The 15,950-nt window shown below is 31.4% G+C and overlaps 18 non-coding genes across 18 annotated transcripts; all 18 read left to right on the top strand.

Moving 5' to 3' along the window:
• Positions 1–1,525: 1,525 nt before the first annotated feature.
• trnal-caa (transfer RNA leucine (anticodon CAA)) lies at positions 1,526–1,634 on the top strand. Its single transcript has 2 exons — positions 1,526–1,563; positions 1,589–1,634. It is a non-coding gene; the product is annotated as a tRNA-Leu (tRNA).
• A 692-nt stretch (positions 1,635–2,326) lies between these two features.
• Positions 2,327–2,435, top strand: trnal-caa (transfer RNA leucine (anticodon CAA)). The gene is made up of 2 exons: positions 2,327–2,364; positions 2,390–2,435. It is a non-coding gene; the product is annotated as a tRNA-Leu (tRNA).
• Positions 2,436–3,150: 715 nt separating this feature from the next.
• trnal-caa (transfer RNA leucine (anticodon CAA)) lies at positions 3,151–3,259 on the top strand. The gene is made up of 2 exons: positions 3,151–3,188; positions 3,214–3,259. It is a non-coding gene; the product is annotated as a tRNA-Leu (tRNA).
• Positions 3,260–3,976: 717 nt separating this feature from the next.
• trnal-caa (transfer RNA leucine (anticodon CAA)) lies at positions 3,977–4,085 on the top strand. The gene is made up of 2 exons: positions 3,977–4,014; positions 4,040–4,085. It is a non-coding gene; the product is annotated as a tRNA-Leu (tRNA).
• A 650-nt stretch (positions 4,086–4,735) lies between these two features.
• trnal-caa (transfer RNA leucine (anticodon CAA)) lies at positions 4,736–4,844 on the top strand. The gene is made up of 2 exons: positions 4,736–4,773; positions 4,799–4,844. It is a non-coding gene; the product is annotated as a tRNA-Leu (tRNA).
• Positions 4,845–5,547: 703 nt separating this feature from the next.
• Positions 5,548–5,656, top strand: trnal-caa (transfer RNA leucine (anticodon CAA)). Its single transcript has 2 exons — positions 5,548–5,585; positions 5,611–5,656. It is a non-coding gene; the product is annotated as a tRNA-Leu (tRNA).
• Positions 5,657–6,376: 720 nt separating this feature from the next.
• trnal-caa (transfer RNA leucine (anticodon CAA)) lies at positions 6,377–6,485 on the top strand. The gene is made up of 2 exons: positions 6,377–6,414; positions 6,440–6,485. It is a non-coding gene; the product is annotated as a tRNA-Leu (tRNA).
• A 712-nt stretch (positions 6,486–7,197) lies between these two features.
• trnal-caa (transfer RNA leucine (anticodon CAA)) lies at positions 7,198–7,306 on the top strand. The gene is made up of 2 exons: positions 7,198–7,235; positions 7,261–7,306. It is a non-coding gene; the product is annotated as a tRNA-Leu (tRNA).
• A 665-nt stretch (positions 7,307–7,971) lies between these two features.
• Positions 7,972–8,080, top strand: trnal-caa (transfer RNA leucine (anticodon CAA)). Its single transcript has 2 exons — positions 7,972–8,009; positions 8,035–8,080. It is a non-coding gene; the product is annotated as a tRNA-Leu (tRNA).
• Positions 8,081–8,791: 711 nt separating this feature from the next.
• trnal-caa (transfer RNA leucine (anticodon CAA)) lies at positions 8,792–8,900 on the top strand. Its single transcript has 2 exons — positions 8,792–8,829; positions 8,855–8,900. It is a non-coding gene; the product is annotated as a tRNA-Leu (tRNA).
• A 668-nt stretch (positions 8,901–9,568) lies between these two features.
• Positions 9,569–9,677, top strand: trnal-caa (transfer RNA leucine (anticodon CAA)). Its single transcript has 2 exons — positions 9,569–9,606; positions 9,632–9,677. It is a non-coding gene; the product is annotated as a tRNA-Leu (tRNA).
• A 715-nt stretch (positions 9,678–10,392) lies between these two features.
• Positions 10,393–10,501, top strand: trnal-caa (transfer RNA leucine (anticodon CAA)). The gene is made up of 2 exons: positions 10,393–10,430; positions 10,456–10,501. It is a non-coding gene; the product is annotated as a tRNA-Leu (tRNA).
• Positions 10,502–11,213: 712 nt separating this feature from the next.
• On the top strand, positions 11,214–11,322 carry trnal-caa (transfer RNA leucine (anticodon CAA)). Its single transcript has 2 exons — positions 11,214–11,251; positions 11,277–11,322. It is a non-coding gene; the product is annotated as a tRNA-Leu (tRNA).
• A 657-nt stretch (positions 11,323–11,979) lies between these two features.
• Positions 11,980–12,088, top strand: trnal-caa (transfer RNA leucine (anticodon CAA)). The gene is made up of 2 exons: positions 11,980–12,017; positions 12,043–12,088. It is a non-coding gene; the product is annotated as a tRNA-Leu (tRNA).
• Positions 12,089–12,807: 719 nt separating this feature from the next.
• trnal-caa (transfer RNA leucine (anticodon CAA)) lies at positions 12,808–12,916 on the top strand. Its single transcript has 2 exons — positions 12,808–12,845; positions 12,871–12,916. It is a non-coding gene; the product is annotated as a tRNA-Leu (tRNA).
• A 696-nt stretch (positions 12,917–13,612) lies between these two features.
• trnal-caa (transfer RNA leucine (anticodon CAA)) lies at positions 13,613–13,721 on the top strand. Its single transcript has 2 exons — positions 13,613–13,650; positions 13,676–13,721. It is a non-coding gene; the product is annotated as a tRNA-Leu (tRNA).
• Positions 13,722–14,442: 721 nt separating this feature from the next.
• Positions 14,443–14,551, top strand: trnal-caa (transfer RNA leucine (anticodon CAA)). Its single transcript has 2 exons — positions 14,443–14,480; positions 14,506–14,551. It is a non-coding gene; the product is annotated as a tRNA-Leu (tRNA).
• Positions 14,552–15,271: 720 nt separating this feature from the next.
• On the top strand, positions 15,272–15,380 carry trnal-caa (transfer RNA leucine (anticodon CAA)). The gene is made up of 2 exons: positions 15,272–15,309; positions 15,335–15,380. It is a non-coding gene; the product is annotated as a tRNA-Leu (tRNA).
• The last annotated feature ends 570 nt before the right edge of the window (positions 15,381–15,950 follow it).

The following is a 15,950-nucleotide window of genomic DNA, read 5'->3' on the forward strand; positions in this document are numbered from 1 at the left end:
TGCTACTGGAGATCTGATCTACTTCAGTCCAGAGGCACACATTTATAATACATTACAAAAGTGGGGGTAAACCAAATCCAAATTAAGGAGAACATTGCTGCTGCTCCATCTCGTGGGCTATTGGAGATATTGCAGCAAAAACGTCCAGGCAGAGGATGTGCTTATCATGTAGTGTTGGTCGTTTATAAATACGATTGATGATTAACAGATAATATTTTAAAAGGACCTGTATTTATAGAAAAATGACCTTGCATAATTTCAATTAGTTTAAAGTTGGCAAAAGGATACATCTGACCAATTTGAAAAGTAAACAAAAAACTGTTAGGAGACAGGTAGTAGTGTCATTGGCCGAGTGGTCTAAGGCGCCAGACTCAAGGTTAAACTTTCTCACTTGATGAGGCTTCTGGTCTCCGAATGGAGGCGTGGGTTCAAATCCCACTTCTGACAGCACATTTTACAAGATTCAACTAAAGTAATTCATGCAAATCTTTAAAAAAAAGGACTTTTAAGCAATATGTAAGTCTACTTGCATGCAAATTGAGAGTGTTTATATCTAAAACAAAACCCAATGAAATGACAAAATTATAACATTTTTATTCCCATTTTCCTCATTGTAAATAACAAATTTCAAAGTGGTATCCCTGACTCTTTTAAAAATTAGCCAAAAATAAATGTATGGTCCCATAGTATTTTGGCGGAAAAATAAAATAAAATGAAACAAACAAACAAATAGATACATAAACAAACAAACAAATAAATAAATAAATAAATAAATATATAAATAAAGGAGAGGCAGTGGTGCAGTAGGTAGTGCTGTCGCCTCACAGCGAGAAGGACGTTGCTTTGAACCTCGGCTCAGTTGGCGTTTCTGTGTGGAGTTTGCATGTTCTCCCTGCCTTCGTGTGGGTTTCCTCCGGGTGCTCTGGTTTCCCCCACAGTCCAAAGCCATGCGGTACAGGTGAATTGGGTAGGCTAAATTGTCCGTAGTGTGTGAATGTGAGTGTGGATGTTTCCCAGAGATGGGTTGTGGCTGGAAGGGCATCCGCTGCGTAAAAACTTGCTGGATAAGTTGGTGGTTCACTCTGCTGTGGCAACCCCGGATTAATAAAGGGACTAAGCCGACAAGAAAATAAATGAATAAATAAATAAATAAATAACATGACCCTAAAAATAGACTAATTATTTAAACTTTCAATTAACCATTGTATATAATTTATTTTGCATTTATCTAGCAAATTTATTGTGTATGGCCTAAACATCCAAAGTCCTTTACTATAGTCCGAGTGGGTCTCTTGCTTTAGTTTTCTATACTTTGCATTATTTCAGTTAACTCAACTTCCCTTTTGATTGACGATTGAATTATAATTCTATAAGATTTCAATTACAAAAATTATACTGCTAACTTTACCACAAAAATTATTTTACTTTAAACGTTTCTTTAGAAAATATCCTCTCCATGCATGGGCCCTGGCCCCCAGATTATTGATGCAGCGCTACCAGAGATCGATTCTTGATGTTTACCATTGTCAGAATGGCCGAGTGGTCTAAGGCGCCAGACTCAAGGTTAAACCTTCTCACTTGTTGAGGCTTCTGGTCTCCGAATGGAGGCGTGGGTTCAAATCCCACTTCTGACAAATCATTTTACAAGATTCAACTAAAGTAATTCATGTAAATCTAAAAAAAGGACTTGTAAGCAATATGTAAATCTACTTGCAAATGTTTCATGCAAATAGGCAGTGTTTATAAATCTAAAACAAATCCCAATGAACTGACAATATTATAAAATATTTATTGCCATTTCCCTTTTTGTAAATAACAAATTTCAAAGTGGTGCCCCTGACCCTTTTTAAATGAGCCAAAAATAAATGTATGGTCCCATAGTATTTTGGTGGAAAATAAAACTTAATAAAACAAACAAACAAAAAGATACACGAACATACAAAAAAATAATAATGATAATAATAAATAAATAAATAAATAAATAAACAAACAAATAAATAAGTAAACAAATAAATAAATAAAAAAATAAAAAAAATAAATAAATAAATAAATAAATAAATTTAAAAAAAGTGCTTTACAATAGTATGATGGGTTCTGTTGCTTACATTTTGTATACTTTTATTTATTTTAGTTAACTCAATTTGCCTTTTGATTGATGATTAAATTATAATTCTATAAGATTTTTATTAAAAAAAATATTCTGCTAACTTTACCACAAAAAGTCTGTTACTCTGAAAGTCTCTTTAGAAAATATCCTCTTCATGGGACCTGGCCCCTGGATTGTTGATGCATCGCTACGAGAGAATGATTGCTTCTTCACAGTAGTGTCAGGATGGCCGAGTGGTCTAAGGCGCCAGACTCAAGGTTAAACCTTCTCACTTGATGAGGCTTCTGGTCTCCGAATGGAGGCGTGGGTTCAAATCCCACTTCTGACAGCACATTTAACAAGATTCAACTGAAGTAATTTATGTAAATCTAAAAAAAAAGACTTTTAAGCAATATGTAAGTCTACTTGCATGCAAATTGAGAGTTTTTATATCTAAAACAAAACCCAATGAACTGACAAAATTATAAAATATTTATTCCCATTTTCCTCATTGTAAATAACAAATTTCAAAGTGGTGTCCCTGACTCTTTTAAAAATTAGCCAAAAATAAATGTATGGTCCCATAGTATTTTGGCGGGAAAATAAAATAAAACAAACAAACAAAAATATACACAAACAAACAAATAGATACATAAACAAACAAACAAACAAACAAATAAATAAATAAATAAATAACATGACCCTAAAAATAGACTAATTATTTAAACTTTCAATTAACCATTGTATATAATTTATTGTGCATTTATCTAGAGCATTTATTGTGTATAGCCTACACATCCAAAGTCCTTTACTATAGTACGAGTGGGTCTCTTGCTGTAGTTTTCTATACTTTGTATTATTTCAGGTAACTCAACTTCCCTTTTGATTGACGATTGAATTATAATTCTATAAGATTTCAATTACAAAAATTATACTGCTAACTTTACCACAAAAATTATTTTACTTTAAACGTTTCTTTAGAAAATATCCTCTCCATGCATGGGCCCTGGCCCCCAGATTATTGATGCAGCGCTACCAGAGATCGATTCTTGATGTTTACCATTGTCAGAATGGCGGAGTGGTCTAAGGCGCCAGACTCAAGGTTAAACCTTCTCACTTGTTGAGGTTTCTGGTCTCCGAATGGAGGCGTGGGTTCAAATCCCACTTCTGACAGCACATTTTACAAGATTCAACTAAAGTAATTCACGCAAATCTTAAAAAAAAAGGACTTGTAAGCAATATGTAAGTCTACTTGCATGCAAATTGAGAGTGTTTATATCTAAAACAAAACCCAATGAAATGACAAAATTATAAAATATTTATTCCCATTTTCCTCATTGTAAATAACAAATTTCAAAGTGGTGTCCCTGACTCTTTTAAAAATTAGCCAAAAATAAATGTATGGTCCCATAGTATTTTGGCGGGAAAATAAAATAAAACAAACAAACAAAAAGATACACAAACAAACAAATAGATACATAAACAAACAAACAAACAATCAAATAAATAAATAAATAAATAAATAACATGACCCTAAAAATAGACTAATTATTTAAACTTTCAATTAACCATTGTATATAATTTATTTTGCATTTATCTAGCGCATTTATTGTTTATGGCCTACACATCCAAAGTCCTTCACTATAGTACGAGTGGGTCTCTTGCTTTAGTTTTCTATACTTTGTGTTATTTCAGTTAACTCAACTTCCCTTTTGATTGACGATTGAATTATAATTCTATAAGATTTCAATTACAAAAATTATACTGCTAACTTTACCACAAAAATTATTTTACTTCAAACGTTTCTTTAGAAAATATCCTCTCCATGGGCCCTGGCCCCCAGATTATTGATGCAGCGCTACCAGAGATCGATTCTTGATGTTTACCATTGTCAGAATGGCCGAGTGGTCTAAGGCGCCAGACTCAAGGTTAAACCTTCTCACTTGTTGAGGTTTCTGGTCTCCGAATGGAGGCGTGGGTTCAAATCCCACTTCTGACAGCACATTTTACAAGATTCAACTAAAGTAATTCACGCAAATCTTAAAAAAAAGGACTTGTAAGCAATATGTAAGTCTACTTGTAAATGTTTCAAGCAAATAGGCAGTGTTTATAAATATGAAACAAATCCCAATGAACTGACAATAGTATAAAATATTTATTGCCATTTCCCTTTTTGTAAATAACAAATTTCAAAGTGGTGTCCCTGACCCTTTTTAAATGAGCCAAAAATAAATGTATGGTCCCATAGTATTTTGGGGGGGAAATAAAATAAAATAAAGCAAACAAACAAATAGATACACAAACAAACAAACAAATAAAAATAAATGTATAAAAAAATAAACAAACAAACAAACAAATAAATAAATAAATAAATAAATAAATAAATACAAAGTGCTTTACAATAGTATGATGGGTTCTGTTGCTTACATTTTGTATACTTTTATTTATTTTAGTTAACTCAATTTGCCTTTTGATTGATGATTAAATTATAATTCTATAAGATTTTTATAAAAAAAAAATATTCTGCTAACTTTACCACAAAAAGTCTGTTACTCTGAAAGTCTCTTTAGAAAATATCCTCTACATGGGACCTGGCCCCTGGATTGTTGATGCATCGCTACGAGAGAATGATTGCTTCTCCACAGTAGTGTCAGGATGGCCGAGTGGTCTAAGGCGCCAGACTCAAGGTTAAACCTTCTCACTTGATGAGGCTTCTGGTCTCCGAATGGAGGCGTGGGTTCAAATCCCACTTCTGACAGCACATTTTACAAGATTCAACTGAAGTAATTTATGTAAATCTAAAAAAAAAGACTTTTAAGCAATATGTAAGTCTACTTGCATGCAAATTGAGAGTTTTTATATCTAAAACAAAACCCAATGAACTGACAAAATTATAAAATATTTATTCCCATTTTCCTCATTGTAAATAACAAATTTCAAAGTGGTGTCCCTGACTCTTTTAAAAATTAGCCAAAAATAAATGTATGGTCCCATAGTATTTTGGCGGGAAAATAAAATAAAACAAACAAACAAAAAGATACACAAACAAACAAATAGATACATAAACAAACAAACAAACAAATAAATAAATAAATAACATGACCCTAAAAATAGACTAATTATTTAAACTTTCAATTAACCATTGTATATAATTTATTGTGCATTTATCTAGCGCATTTATTGTGTATAGCCTACACATCCAAAGTCCTTTACTATAGTACGAGTGGGTCTCTTGCTTTAGTTTTCTATACTTTGCATTATTTCAGTTAACTCAACTTCCCTTTTGATTGACGATTGAATTATAATTCTATAAGATTTCAATTACAAAAATTATACTGCTAACTTTACCACAAAAATTATTTTACTTTAAACGTTTCTTTAGAAAATATCCTCTCCATGGGCCCTGGCCCCCAGATTATTGATGCAGCGCTACCAGAGATCGATTCTTGATGTTTTCCATTGTCAGAATGGCCGAGTGGTCTAAGGCGCCAGACTCAAGGTTAAACCTTCTCACTTGTTGAGGCTTCTGGTCTCCGAATGGAGGCGTGGGTTCAAATCCCACTTCTGACAGCACATTTTACAAGATTCAACTAAAGTAATTCACGCAAATCTTAAAAAAAAGGACTTGTAAGCAATATGTAAGTCTACTTGCATGTAAATTGAGAGTGTTTATATCTAAAACAAAACCCAATGAAATGACAAAATTATAAAATATTTATTCCCATTTTCCTCATTGTAAATAACAAATTTCAAAGTGGTGTCCCTGACTCTTTTAAAAATTAGCCAAAAATAAATGTATGGTCCCATAGTATTTTGGCGGGAAAATAAAATAAAACAAACAAACAAAAAGATACACAAACAAACAAATAGATACATAAACAAACAAACAAACAAATAAATAAATAAATAAATAAATAAATAACATGACCCTAAAAATAGACTAATTATTTAAACTTTCAATTAACCATTGTATATAATTTATTTTGCATTTATCTAGCGCATTTATTGTTTATGGCCTACACATCCAAAGTCCTTCACTATAGTACGAGTGGGTCTCTTGCTTTAGTTTTCTATACTTTGTGTTATTTCAGTTAACTCAACTTCCCTTTTGATTGACGATTGAATTATAATTCTATAAGATTTCAATTACAAAAATTATACTGCTAACTTTACCACAAAAATTATTTTACTTTAAACGTTTCTTTAGAAAATATCCTCTCCATGCATGGGCCCTGGCCCCCAGATTATTGATGCAGCGCTACCAGAGATCGATTCTTGATGTTTACCATTGTCAGAATGGCCGAGTGGTCTAAGGCGCCAGACTCAAGGTTAAACCTTCTCACTTGTTGAGGCTTCTGGTCTCTGAATGGAGGCGTGGGTTCAAATCCCACTTCTGACAGCACATTTTACAAGATTCAACTAAAGTAATTCACGCAAATCTTAAAAAAAAGGACTTGTAAGCAATATGTAAGTCTACTTGCATGCAAATTGAGAGTATTTATATCTAAAACAAAACCCAATGAAATGACAAAATTATAAAATATTTATTCCCATTTTCCTCATTGTAAATAACAAATTTCAAAGTGGTGTCCCTGACTCTTTTAAAAATTAGCCAAAAATAAATGTATGGTCCCATAGTATTTTGGCGGGAAAATAAAATAAAACAAACAAACAAAAAGATACACAAACAAACAAATAGATACATAAACAAACAAACAAACAAATAAATAAATAAATAAATAAATAACATGACCCTAAAAATAGACTAATTATTTAAACTTTCAATTAACCATTGTATATAATTTATTGTGCATTTATCTAGCGCATTTATTGTGTATAGCCTACACATCCAAAGTCCTTCACTATAGTACGAGTGGGTCTCTTGCTTTAGTTTTCTATACTTTGTGTTATTTCAGTTAACTCAACTTCCCTTTTGATTGACGATTGAATTATAATTCTATAAGATTTCAATTACAAAAATTATACTGCTAACTTTACCACAAAAATTATTTTACTTTAAACGTTTCTTTAGAAAATATCCTCTCCATGGGCCCTGGCCCCCAGATTATTGATGCAGCGCTACCAGAGATCGATTCTTGATGTTTACCATTGTCAGAATGGCCGAGTGGTCTAAGGCGCCAGACTCAAGGTTAAACCTTCTCACTTGTTGAGGCTTCTGGTCTCCGAATGGAGGTGTGGGTTCAAATCCCACTTCTGACAGCACATTTTACAAGATTCAACTAAAGTAATTCACGCAAATCTTAAAAAAAAGGACTTGTAAGCAATATGTAAGTCTACTTGTAAATGTTTCAAGCAAATAGGCAGTGTTTATAAATATGAAACAAATCCCAATGAACTGACAATAGTATAAAATATTTATTGCCATTTCCCTTTTTGTAAATAACAAATTTCAAAGTGGTGTCCCTGACCCTTTTTAAATGAGCCAAAAATAAATGTATGGTCCCATAGTATTTTGGGGGGGAAGTAAAATAAAATAAAGCAAACAAACAAATAGATACACAAACAAACAAACAAATAAAAATAAATGTATAAAAAATAAACAAACAAACAAACAAATAAATAAATAAATAAATAAATAAATAAATAAATAAATAAATAAATACAAAGTGCTTTACAATAGTATGATGGGTTCTGTTGCTTACATTTTGTATACTTTTATTTATTTTAGTTAACTCAATTTGCCTTTTGATTGATGATTAAATTATAATTCTATAAGATTTTTATAAAAAAAAAATATTCTGCTAACTTTACCACAAAAAGTCTGTTACTCTGAAAGTCTCTTTAGAAAATATCCTCTACATGGGACCTGGCCCCTGGATTGTTGATGCATCGCTACGAGAGAATGATTGCTTCTCCACAGTAGTGTCAGGATGGCCGAGTGGTCTAAGGCGCCAGACTCAAGGTTAAACCTTCTCACTTGATGAGGCTTCTGGTCTCCGAATGGAGGCGTGGGTTCAAATCCCACTTCTGACAGCACATTTTACAAGATTCAACTGAAGTAAGTTATGTAAATCTAAAAAAAAAGACTTTTAAGCAATATGTAAGTCTACTTGCATGCAAATTGAGAGTATTTATATCTAAAACAAAACCCAATGAAATGACAAAATTATAAAATATTTATTCCCATTTTCCTCATTGTAAATAACAAATTTCAAAGTGGTGTCCCTGACTCTTTTAAAAATTAGCCAAAAATAAATGTATGGTCCCATAGTATTTTGGCGGGAAAATAAAATAAAACAAACAAACAAAAAGATACACAAACAAACAAATAGATACATAAACAAACAAACAAACAAATAAATAAATAAATAAATAAATAACATGACCCTAAAAATAGACTAATTATTTAAACTTTCAATTAACCATTGTATATAATTTATTGTGCATTTATCTAGCGCATTTATTGTGTATAGCCTACACATCCAAAGTCCTTCACTATAGTACGAGTGGGTCTCTTGCTTTAGTTTTCTATACTTTGTGTTATTTCAGTTAACTCAACTTCCCTTTTGATTGACGATTGAATTATAATTCTATAAGATTTCAATTACAAAAATTATACTGCTAACTTTACCACAAAAATTATTTTACTTTAAACGTTTCTTTAGAAAATATCCTCTCCATGGGCCCTGGCCCCCAGATTATTGATGCAGCGCTACCAGAGATCGATTCTTGATGTTTACCATTGTCAGAATGGCCGAGTGGTCTAAGGCGCCAGACTCAAGGTTAAACCTTCTCACTTGTTGAGGCTTCTGGTCTCCGAATGGAGGCGTGGGTTCAAATCCCACTTCTGACAGCACATTTTACAAGATTCAACTAAAGTAATTCACGCAAATCTTAAAAAAAAGGACTTGTAAGCAATATGTAAGTCTACTTGTAAATGTTTCAAGCAAATAGGCAGTGTTTATAAATATGAAACAAATCCCAATGAACTGACAATAGTATAAAATATTTATTGCCATTTCCCTTTTTGTAAATAACAAATTTCAAAGTGGTGTCCCTGACCCTTTTTAAATGAGCCAAAAATAAATGTATGGTCCCATAGTATTTTGGGGGGGAAGTAAAATAAAATAAAGCAAACAAACAAATAGATACACAAACAAACAAACAAATAAAAATAAATGTATAAAAATAAACAAACAAACAAACAAACAAATAAATAAATAAATAAATAAATAAATAAATAAATAAATAAATAAATACAAAGTGCTTTACAATAGTATGATGGGTTCTGTTGCTTACATTTTGTATACTTTTATTTATTTTAGTTAACTCAATTTGCCTTTTGATTGATGATTAAATTATAATTCTATAAGATTTTTATAAAAAAAAAATATTCTGCTAACTTTACCACAAAAAGTCTGTTACTCTGAAAGTCTCTTTAGAAAATATCCTCTACATGGGACCTGGCCCCTGGATTGTTGATGCATCGCTACGAGAGAATGATTGCTTCTCCACAGTAGTGTCAGGATGGCCGAGTGGTCTAAGGCGCCAGACTCAAGGTTAAACATTCTCACTTGATGAGGCTTCTGGTCTCCGAATGGAGGCGTGGGTTCAAATCCCACTTCTGACAGCACATTTTACAAGATTCAACTGAAGTAAGTTATGTAAATCTAAAAAAAAAGACTTTTAAGCAATATGTAAGTCTACTTGCATGCAAATTGAGAGTATTTATATCTAAAACAAAACCCAATGAAATGACAAAATTATAAAATATTTATTCCCATTTTCCTCATTGTAAATAACAAATTTCAAAGTGGTGTCCCTGACTCTTTTAAAAATTAGCCAAAAATAAATGTATGGTCCCATAGTATTTTGGCGGGAAAATAAAATAAAACAAACAAACAAAAAGATACACAAACAAACAAATAGATACATAAACAAACAAACAAACAAATAAATAAATAAATAAATAAATAAATAACATGACCCTAAAAATAGACTAATTATTTAAACTTTCAATTAACCATTGTATATAATTTATTTTGCATTTATCTAGCGCATTTATTGTTTATGGCCTACACATCCAAAGTCCTTCACTATAGTACGAGTGGGTCTCTTGCTTTAGTTTTCTATACTTTGTGTTATTTCAGTTAACTCAACTTCCCTTTTGATTGACGATTGAATTATAATTCTATAAGATTTCAATTACAAAAATTATACTGCTAACTTTACCACAAAAATTATTTTACTTTAAACGTTTCTTTAGAAAATATCCTCTCCATGGGCCCTGGCCCCCAGATTATTGATGCAGCGCTACCAGAGATCGATTCTTGATGTTTACCATTGTCAGAATGGCCGAGTGGTCTAAGGCGCCAGACTCAAGGTTAAACCTTCTCACTTGTTGAGGCTTCTGGTCTCTGAATGGAGGCGTGGGTTCAAATCCCACTTCTGACAGCACATTTTACAAGATTCAACTAAAGTAATTCACGCAAATCTTAAAAAAAAGGACTTGTAAGCAATATGTAAGTCTACTTGCATGCAAATTGAGAGTATTTATATCTAAAACAAAACCCAATGAAATGACAAAATTATAAAATATTTATTCCCATTTTCCTCATTGTAAATAACAAATTTCAAAGTGGTGTCCCTGACTCTTTTAAAAATTAGCCAAAAATAAATGTATGGTCCCATAGTATTTTGGCGGGAAAATAAAATAAAACAAACAAACAAAAAGATACACAAACAAACAAATAGATACATAAACAAACAAACAAACAAATAAATAAATAAATAAATAAATAACATGACCCTAAAAATAGACTAATTATTTAAACTTTCAATTAACCATTGTATATAATTTATTGTGCATTTATCTAGCGCATTTATTGTGTATAGCCTACACATCCAAAGTCCTTCACTATAGTACGAGTGGGTCTCTTGCTTTAGTTTTCTATACTTTGTGTTATTTCAGTTAACTCAACTTCCCTTTTGATTGACGATTGAATTATAATTCTATAAGATTTCAATTACAAAAATTATACTGCTAACTTTACCACAAAAATTATTTTACTTTAAACGTTTCTTTAGAAAATATCCTCTCCATGGGCCCTGGCCCCCAGATTATTGATGCAGCGCTACCAGAGATCGATTCTTGATGTTTACCATTGTCAGAATGGCCGAGTGGTCTAAGGCGCCAGACTCAAGGTTAAACCTTCTCACTTGTTGAGGCTTCTGGTCTCCGAATGGAGGTGTGGGTTCAAATCCCACTTCTGACAGCACATTTTACAAGATTCAACTAAAGTAATTCACGCAAATCTTAAAAAAAAGGACTTGTAAGCAATATGTAAGTCTACTTGTAAATGTTTCAAGCAAATAGGCAGTGTTTATAAATATGAAACAAATCCCAATGAACTGACAATAGTATAAAATATTTATTGCCATTTCCCTTTTTGTAAATAACAAATTTCAAAGTGGTGTCCCTGACCCTTTTTAAATGAGCCAAAAATAAATGTATGGTCCCATAGTATTTTGGGGGGGAAGTAAAATAAAATAAAGCAAACAAACAAATAGATACACAAACAAACAAACAAATAAAAATAAATGTATAAAAAATAAACAAACAAACAAACAAACAAATAAATAAATAAATAAATAAATAAATAAATAAATACAAAGTGCTTTACAATAGTATGATGGGTTCTGTTGCTTACATTTTGTATACTTTTATTTATTTTAGTTAACTCAATTTGCCTTTTGATTGATGATTAAATTATAATTCTATAAGATTTTTATAAAAAAAAAATATTCTGCTAACTTTACCACAAAAAGTCTGTTACTCTGAAAGTCTCTTTAGAAAATATCCTCTACATGGGACCTGGCCCCTGGATTGTTGATGCATCGCTACGAGAGAATGATTGCTTCTCCACAGTAGTGTCAGGATGGCCGAGTGGTCTAAGGCGCCAGACTCAAGGTTAAACCTTCTCACTTGATGAGGCTTCTGGTCTCCGAATGGAGGCGTGGGTTCAAATCCCACTTCTGACAGCACATTTTACAAGATTCAACTGAAGTAAGTTATGTAAATCTAAAAAAAAAGACTTTTAAGCAATATGTAAGTCTACTTGCATGCAAATTGAGAGTATTTATATCTAAAACAAAACCCAATGAAATGACAAAATTATAAAATATTTATTCCCATTTTCCTCATTGTAAATAACAAATTTCAAAGTGGTGTCCCTGACTCTTTTAAAAATTAGCCAAAAATAAATGTATGGTCCCATAGTATTTTGGCGGGAAAATAAAATAAAACAAACAAACAAAAAGATACACAAACAAACAAATAGATACATAAACAAACAAACAAACAAATAAATAAATAAATAAATAAATAAATAAATAACATGACCCTAAAAATAGACTAATTATTTAAACTTTCAATTAACCATTGTATATAATTTATTTTGCATTTATCTAGCGCATTTATTGTTTATGGCCTACACATCCAAAGTCCTTCACTATAGTACGAGTGGGTCTCTTGCTTTAGTTTTCTATACTTTGTGTTATTTCAGTTAACTCAACTTCCCTTTTGATTGACGATTGAATTATAATTCTATAAGATTTCAATTACAAAAATTATACTGCTAACTTTACCACAAAAATTATTTTACTTCAAACGTTTCTTTAGAAAATATCCTCTCCATGGGCCCTGGCCCCCAGATTATTGATGCAGCGCTACCAGAGATCGATTCTTGATGTTTACCATTGTCAGAATGGCCGAGTGGTCTAAGGCGCCAGACTCAAGGTTAAACCTTCTCACTTGTTGAGGCTTCTGGTCTCCGAATGGAGGCGTGGGTTCAAATCCCACTTCTGACAGCACATTTTACAAGATTCAACTAAAGTAATTCACGCAAATCTTAAAAAAAAGGACTTGTAAGCAATATGTAAGTCTACTTGTAAATGTTTCAAGCAAATAGGCAGTGTTTATAAATATGAAACAAATCCCAATGAACTGACAATAGTATAAAATATTTATTGCCATTTCCCTTTTTGTAAATAACAAATTTCAAAGTGGTGTCCCTGACCCTTTTTAAATGAGCCAAAAATAAATGTATGGTCCCATAGTATTTTGGGGGGGAAGTAAAATAAAATAAAGCAAACAAACAAATAGATACACAAACAAACAAACAAATAAAAATAAATGTATAAAAAACAAACAAACAAACAAACAAATAAATAAATAAATAAATAAATAAATAAATAAATAAATAAATAAATAAATAAATAAATAAATAAATAAATAAATAAATACAAAGTGCTTTACAATAGTATGATGGGTTCTGTTGCTTACATTTTGTATACTTTTATTTATTTTAGTTAACTCAATTTGCCTTTTGATTGATGATTAAATTATAATTCTATAAGATTTTTATAAAAAAAAAATATTCTGCTAACTTTACCACAAAAAGTCTGTTACTCTGAAAGTCTCTTTAGAAAATATCCTCTACATGGGACCTGGCCCCTGGATTGTTGATGCATCGCTACGAGAGAATGATTGCTCTCCACAGTAGTGTCAGGATGGCCGAGTGGTCTAAGGCGCCAGACTCAAGGTTAAACCTTCTCACTTGATGAGGCTTCTGGTCTCCGAATGGAGGCGTGGGTTCAAATCCCACTTCTGACAGCACATTTTACAAGATTCAACTGAAGTAAGTTATGTAAATCTAAAAAAAAAGACTTTTAAGCAATATGTAAGTCTACTTGCATGCAAATTGAGAGTATTTATATCTAAAACAAAACCCAATGAAATGACAAAATTATAAAATATTTATTCCCATTTTCCTCATTGTAAATAACAAATTTCAAAGTGGTGTCCCTGACTCTTTTAAAAATTAGCCAAAAATAAATGTATGGTCCCATAGTATTTTGGCGGGAAAATAAAATAAAACAAACAAACAAAAAGATACACAAACAAACAAATAGATACATAAACAAACAAACAAACAAATAAATAAATAAATAAATAAATAAATAAATAAATAACATGACCCTAAAAATAGACTAATTATTTAAACTTTCAATTAACCATTGTATATAATTTATTTTGCATTTATCTAGCGCATTTATTGTTTATGGCCTACACATCCAAAGTCCTTCACTATAGTACGAGTGGGTCTCTTGCTTTAGTTTTCTATACTTTGTGTTATTTCAGTTAACTCAACTTCCCTTTTGATTGACGATTGAATTATAATTCTATAAGATTTCAATTACAAAAATTATACTGCTAACTTTACCACAAAAATTATTTTACTTTAAACGTTTCTTTAGAAAATATCCTCCATGGGCCCTGGCCCCCAGATTATTGATGCAGCGCTACCAGAGATCGATTCTTGATGTTTACCATTGTCAGAATGGCCGAGTGGTCTAAGGCGCCAGACTCAAGGTTAAACCTTCTCACTTGTTGAGGCTTCTGGTCTCCGAATGGAGGCGTGGGTTCAAATCCCACTTCTGACAGCACATTTTACAAGATTCAACTAAAGTAATTCACGCAAATCTTAAAAAAAAGGACTTGTAAGCAATATGTAAGTCTACTTGCATGCAAATTGAGAGTATTTATATCTAAAACAAAACCCAATGAAATGACAAAATTATAAAATATTTATTCCCATTTTCCTCATTGTAAATAACAAATTTCAAAGTGGTGTCCCTGACTCTTTTAAAAATTAGCCAAAAATAAATGTATGGTCCCATAGTATTTTGGCGGGAAAATAAAATAAAACAAACAAACAAAAAGATACACAAACAAACAAATAGATACATAAACAAACAAACAAACAAACAAATAAATAAATAAATAAATAAATAAATAACATGACCCTAAAAATAGACTAATTATTTCAACTTTCAATTAACCATTGTATATAATTTATTGTGCATTTATCTAGCGCATTTATTGTGTATGGCCTACACATCCAAAGTCCTTTACTATAGTACGAGTGGGTCTCTTGCTGTAGTTTTCTATACTTTGTATTATTTCAGGTAACTCAACTTCCCTTTTGATTGACGATTGAATTATAATTCTATAAGATTTCAATTACAAAAATTATACTGCTAACTTTACCACAAAAATTATTTTACTTTAAACGTTTCTTTAGAAAATATCCTCTCCATGGGCCCTGGCCCCCAGATTATTGATGCAGCGCTACCAGAGATCGATTCTTGATGTTTACCATTGTCAGAATGGCCGAGTGGTCTAAGGCGCCAGACTCAAGGTTAAACCTTCTCACTTGTTGAGGCTTCTGGTCTCCGAATGGAGGCGTGGGTTCAAATCCCACTTCTGACAGCACATTTTACAAGATTCAACTAAAGTAATTCACGCAAATCTTAAAAAAAAGGACTTGTAAGCAATATGTAAGTCTACTTGTAAATGTTTCAAGCAAATAGGCAGTGTTTATAAATATGAAACAAATCCCAATGAACTGACAATAGTATAAAATATTTATTGCCATTTCCCTTTTTGTAAATAACAAATTTCAAAGTGGTGTCCCTGACCCTTTTTAAATGAGCCAAAAATAAATGTATGGTCCCATAGTATTTTGGGGGGGAAGTAAAATAAAATAAAGCAAACAAACAAATAGATACACAAACAAACAAACAAATAAAAATAAATGTATAAAAATAAACAAACAAACAAACAAACAAATAAATAAATAAATAAATAAATAAATAAATAAATAAATAAATACAAAGTGCTTTACAATAGTATGATGGGTTCTGTTGCTTACATTTTGTATACTTTTATTTATTTTAGTTAACTCAATTTGCCTTTTGATTGATGATTAAATTATAATTCTATAAGATTTTTATAAAAAAAAAATATTCTGCTAACTTTACCACAAAAAGTCTGTTACTC

Source organism: Danio rerio, chromosome 17 (assembly GCF_052040795.2).
Source record: "Danio rerio strain M-AB ecotype USA chromosome 17, GRCz13ab, whole genome shotgun sequence".
Taxonomy (NCBI): domain Eukaryota; kingdom Metazoa; phylum Chordata; class Actinopteri; order Cypriniformes; family Danionidae; genus Danio; species Danio rerio.